The 6000-nt window shown below is 43.7% G+C and overlaps 1 protein-coding gene across 3 annotated transcripts in view; it reads right to left on the bottom strand.

Moving 5' to 3' along the window:
* Nucleotides 1–5708, bottom strand: part of foxj3 (forkhead box J3) — a 74831-nt gene extending 69123 nt beyond the window's left edge. Inside the window, exon 1 of one of the 3 annotated variants that reach the window (XM_084026759.1) lies at nt 5398–5708. The gene's annotated coding sequence lies outside the window, so the exon portion shown is untranslated. The remainder of the gene's footprint in view (nt 1–5397) is intronic. The other 2 variants (XM_084026758.1, XM_084026757.1) reach the window with 2 other exon arrangements.
* Between the last annotated feature and the right edge of the window lie 292 nt (nt 5709–6000).

Raw genomic sequence — 6000 nt, forward strand, 5'->3', positions numbered from 1 at the left:
TCATTGGCACCAGAGTAAGTAAAATCTCAAATGAGACAGCAATGCATTTACTCGGAAGTCTTTCGCTTTACATGTCATTAAGCACCACATTAACTCCCCTTTAATCGAGGGGATTTGTAAGCCCTGATTTTGTTTGCACATTTAGTACACTAAAACCACCTAACACATATTCTATTTTTAAAGAAACACTGTTCATGTACCCCTTCCAGTTCTTAAACTTGAACTTAACACAGAGATAAGATCAAGCCGAACATTCATAATAGCCTTGCCACAAATTTGATTAGTGTTTTTGCTACCACAAGGCTGAAATGAGTCACAGAAACCACCATGCAATACAAGAGCCTCCAATACCCTACTCTTTCCCATACACTTTCTTAACTTCCCCAGCAAACTCTGGTGTGGGGAATTACAGTAGTTCCCTTGTAGACAGAAAGGCTCCGATTAGCCATACTGGGGAAACAAATGGCCGTGAGATAAAACATGTATCTGAGCAAATGTGCCAATAATATTAGGCAGCGAACCAGTTGAATTAAACATCACATACTTCCCTCACCGATTCATGCCCACATCCAGCCCAGGATGTGAATCGGAGCATATAGGCTAGGACTAGTTCACTGACAGATTCAACTCAATAGACTGAGAGGGGGGTGGGAGGAGGAATACTCGGCAGTGTATTGCTGGATGAATAAAAAATGAAAGTATAGTGCTTCAGTAAATTCACTCTCTGCATCCCGTGAGGAGGGTGGGTAGTGAAGGGGTGGGGGGGGGTGACGGTGGAGTAGAGGTTTGTTTGAAAACTGAACCAGTGCTGCATTCCCACATCCACCCGTATCTAGCGAGGGACTCTTTAAAAATTCATTAATTTACAGCAAAAATAGATTAAAGCACCCAGCTGAGCAAAACTCAAAATTTGGCTCCTGAATAACATTAATGATAAAACATCTCCCTCAAGCCCTCGGGGTGGGGTTGCCTGAAGAAAGAGGACCGACTTCTTTCACCTTACAGCACCTTGAGAATAATTTATTTTCAATCATAACTGAAATAATTCATTTCTAATTGTCACTTTTAATTACGCTTTTCTTCGGATGGAAACAAATGGAACTAAGCAAAAACCTGAAGAAACTAATTAAAATCCATCCGAGGATCTACCATTCCCATGATGCTATGCCAATGTCATTCTATTCGCCATTTGATACATCAGCTACAGCGACTCAATGACAGCTGCTCTAGGCCCCAAAAAACTCAGAGAACTGCAGTTACAGTAATTGCTCTGGCCAGCACTAAATGAGGTTCACTTAAGTGCAATTATCCCCCTCTGATCTCTCACATAAAGAGACTTCTTTAACATGGAGAAGTGGGCTCACACAATGTGACTGCAAACAAGATTCAAATTGGAATCAGGGAGGCATTTCCAGCAGATGAATGGCTTCATAGCTCATCTGCATTCTAGTGATGCACGGCATCGCTAATGAAGACTGAGCCAGTCCCCACTCACCAGCACGGCTTCCATGAGAGCAGAACTTCACACACTGGATTTATAAGCAGAGTATGGGGAGAAATTTCTCACAAAAACGCTCCAGTCCATGTGGCCTGAGTTACATTAGAGGACGACTTAGCGTTGGGGGGGAGGAGGAGAAGATCCTGTTTTTTTTCTCCCCAAATCCAAGGTGAAAATGCACTGAAGGACAAGAGGATGGGCAGTGAAAAGAAACCGAAAATAACTCCACATTTCAGAGCAGAGAGGAATTCAAACAAGTCCACTTTGGATTGAGACCAAAAATAAGTCATCCTAAAAATACTAAACAGAGGCCTTTGAACAACAGCCTCACCAATACACCATGCCAAAAAATATATATATCAGACATCCTCATGAATAAATTGCCATCTGCCAATCGCACAACACAATAGGTTTTCAGCCTGAGGGGTAAGATGTGGCGGTCTAATAGGGGTTGCTACAGAGAGTACCTGTTGGGTGTAGTCCAACAACACAGTGTGGTGGGGAGAGGGACTGTGATGGGCATTCATGTTGCCACAGGCTCAACTACCACCAGGAGTCTGATAACAGCATCTCACGGATGGCCATTTGAATAATCACTTCAACAAGGGGAGAAATTAAAAAGCCTCTCAGTGAGACGAGGCTAGGCACAGGGCCACCTCCTGAATTCCAAATGAGCAGCTAGTATTTAAAAAGGTAGAAACCCGTTCTGAATTCACTATACTATATTGGCTTGCTGACGACTCTAAATTGGCCCCATATAATGTCACTATTTTATTTAATCTATTAAATTAAACGCTATCACTTTACAGATGATGGCAAAGTCATTTTTTCTTTAGAGATGTTAGACGAATATGCTACTGTCACAATGCACACCGGCAAACAGAACACGGGGAACCTCGAAGAGCCAGTCGTCGTGTTTTTAAACCATTAGGCAGACTTCTCAAACACCACTGCAGGCTAACGCCACCATTAAAGAGAAGCTGTAACACATCATCCCATTTACACTTCCAAACGGTTACTGTGAGAATAAACAGATGTGTAATCTTCTCCATACTTTCTTTACAACCGTTCAATCCATTTATCAAATCCTTTAATTTTATTTATTTTTTTTTTTTTTTTAAAGGGGATCCATAAAAAGTCACTCTCCGCTCAATTTGATTTGATTTGAAATAGGAAATAACAACTACTAAAAAAGACATAAATCACCAAAACATGCATTATTAGCAGGAGCATTATGGTCTGAGCATGCACAACATTTCCAGTCATGAACAAAACCACATTTCTTATAAATCAACAGAATTTAATGGATGATAGGGTCGAGCTCTAAGGAACACATTTGACTATGTGTGTGCCGTGATTCATAGTTCTGCACGCAATCTGTAAAAAACCATGCATCAGCTGCACTCCAGGTCTACTCTGTAACAGCTAGCCAGCAAACTACAACAAAATGTCGCTTCCGCTTAGGAGTCGACTGATATGACTTGTTCAGGGCTGATACAATACAGATTATTATTTGAAACCTATATGCATCTTCAGTAAAAAAAAAAAGGGTCAAAGGTGTCCAAATTTAGAATAACACAAACTCTAAACATAAAACTTTGTTGAAATTCCTTAAAGCATATGATTAATTCACAGAACTTTTCGACATGACCTGAACACAAACAGTGTAGGGAGCCATCAGCAGCATTATTCTAGTTGAACAAATGAACAAACAAATAAATAAAATAGTTCCCTGAAGTTTTATAAAGTAAAAATGAATAAAGCAAGAGATTGAACCTCGAGGAAAAAACTGTGCCAGGTCACCGACAACAGAAACAGACTCCAGTCTGCAAATACCTTCTTCTGCCAGTCTGAGGGACAGTAGCCTTCACCGTCGATAGGCTGAACTACCGGTACATCAAAGCAGGTAGTGCTGCCGTCGGACGAGAGAGCAGTGACTGCGGCTGCATCAGAGGCAAAGTAGTGCATTTTAAAATGATATTACTTTATCAGCAGATCGCCTTAAAACATTACCAATACTGATTACCATAAAAATGCTGAATATCGGTGCCAATAAACTTCCGCTATCTATGCAAATTATTCCACCGCTGTATGTTGCACATAGTTGTTTCAAATGACTTATGTTGAGGCTTGTAAAAAAAAGAAAACTCTTTGTAAAAGAAGCTGAATTTTCTGAATGGCATTGTTAGACCAAGCCTAGGGACACTGCAATAAAAATGCCAATTAACATAAACTGCACATGGAGCCTTTCAGAGAGCTAAATAAATTACAGCAGCAGATCATTTACAGACTAAGACAGTGACTGACAACTGTTCATGCTTATTTCTAGAAAATTGTGATAAATAAAGCCTTGCTTACCTGGATGGAATAACATCAAAACTCAAAACCATGTGTCTTTTTAAAGCTATACACGCACAGCCTTGATCCAGACAGCTCGCTGTAGGCCTGCTATTTAAAGGATGGGTGATTAAGAAGCAAACCAGGTCTGACCTTTGATTGTGGGTGCTGACTAAAGCTATGGGCACTTTGTCAGTTGAAGCAGAAAGTGGCAGGGTTGGGATATTCTGTGCGGGGGGATTTATAATGTTTTGTTTTAGTCATTTTTATGCTGGCTTTATGACAAACTAAACTCGGGAACATGGGAGAATATAATGAGCAGCTATTAATTTGCACCTAAATCATTAAGATAACAACGTGACATCATTGATAAAACTTGAACAAGTTGACAGCGGGGCAAATTAAGAGTTCAGTCATCCATCCTCTAATAAAGGCCGTCAGGGTAAAGCAAGGGCACTGTTTTGTATATGGCTGTACGCAAATGCCACAGCTGTTTAGTTTAAAGTAGTGGCCTTAACTAATCAGTATTGTGCATCACACACACACACACACACACACACACACACACACACACACACACACAGCAACTAAAACATCAAAGCAAAGAGAAGAATGCCCTGAGAAATGTCTTGCACAAAGGTCCAAATATTTAACTGCAACACAGTCTGTGCCATCTCAGGGTAATCCACAAGGGTGTATACACCACCACCACAGGCAAAGACACAGTCCCGAGATTAATTCAGTCGCATAGAAAATTCACCTGAAACATGCTTTGCACTTGTTGATTGTCCAGTCACGTGACAAAACCTGCGCCTTGTCATAAAAAATCGACTAGTTTTACACGCGAGGATCATTATTTTGTAGGAGTTGACGAGCCGCGACAGACGATTGACAGACGAGAAAACACGCTGCAACAGCTGTGAGTCAAATACCATCAGAGCATGCAGGAAAGCCAAATGACACTGGGTTTCTACACACAAACACACACACACACACACACACGGGCGCGCGCGCACACACACACGCACACACACCTAATGCAGGACACACGACGTCTCACATACCAAACAGCTAGCTAACGATAGCTGTTGTGGGGCTTGGATAAGTCATGATATCCAACCTAATGGGAGGAAAACACACACACACGCACACACACAGCTAGTCCTGGCCGGGGAGAGAGCCGACAACGTTCAGCTAAAGTTAGCTGGCTACCAAAACTGGCTAGCTAGCTGTCAAAGTTGCCCTGTCAGTTGTCACCGGTTGCACGGCGGTGCTAGCAGGCTAACGCAAGAGCTGTCAACTTGGGAGAGTTACAGCAACACGGCCGGGGTGTACTAACACTGACCACGGGGAAACACTGACTGGCTCTCTGAGAAAAAAAAAAGGTGTCCCCCCCCCCCTCTCCACCCCCCAGCACGCCCCGCCACGGCGAGCGGAAAGCTTGTTGCCAAGGCCTGTTCACTGGGCTCAATCCCCAGAACTTCAGTGCAGCTCACTTCCCCGTTAAAGTCGTCCATTTCGTGGGCCTTAGTTCAACTTCCATGCCCGTGTAGCTCACTTACTCTGGGTGAAAGCTGCTGTGACGGCGTCTCTCTGTAATCCTGACGGCAGTTTCAGAGTAACTGCCCTCTCCCCTTCCTTCCACCTCCTCTTCTTCGGCTAGCGGGGGGCTCCGCGGGAGTGTCCCGTGCTCTTGACGTTATCGTCCTGTGCAAAAGAAGCGCCGTAGCCGTAGCTTCGCCGGTGTGCCCGCGGTGCCGTGGCGTCCCTCTTCAGCTTCTCTCCGCCTTCTCCCGTTCGCCTTTCTCTCGGCGGCCGAGCCAACATCCGGGACTCTCCCCAGTTTGGGTTAAGTGCCCGGAACTACTTTCACAGACGACGACGCACATAAAGGTTCTCTCTCACTCTCTCTCTCTCTCTCTCCCTCTCTCTCTCACTCCACCACCCTGCCGCCACAGAAACTAGCGCGCAGTCAAACTCCCAAACCCGCAGTCGGAACAGCATGCATGCGGGTTCAACCGCACACACGAGCTTGCCTTTCAATCAACCAGTTGATCAACAAATCAGTTTGTGATTTGTTGGGGAATATAACTCAAAATGCCTTATTGCGTTTGACAGACCCTATTAAATGAAGAAGTGGAAATAGGCAAGATATGAGACGGGAT

The sequence above is a fragment of the Eutrigla gurnardus genome (genome assembly GCF_963514095.1).
Source record: "Eutrigla gurnardus genome assembly, chromosome: 2".
NCBI lineage: Eukaryota > Metazoa > Chordata > Actinopteri > Perciformes > Triglidae > Eutrigla > Eutrigla gurnardus.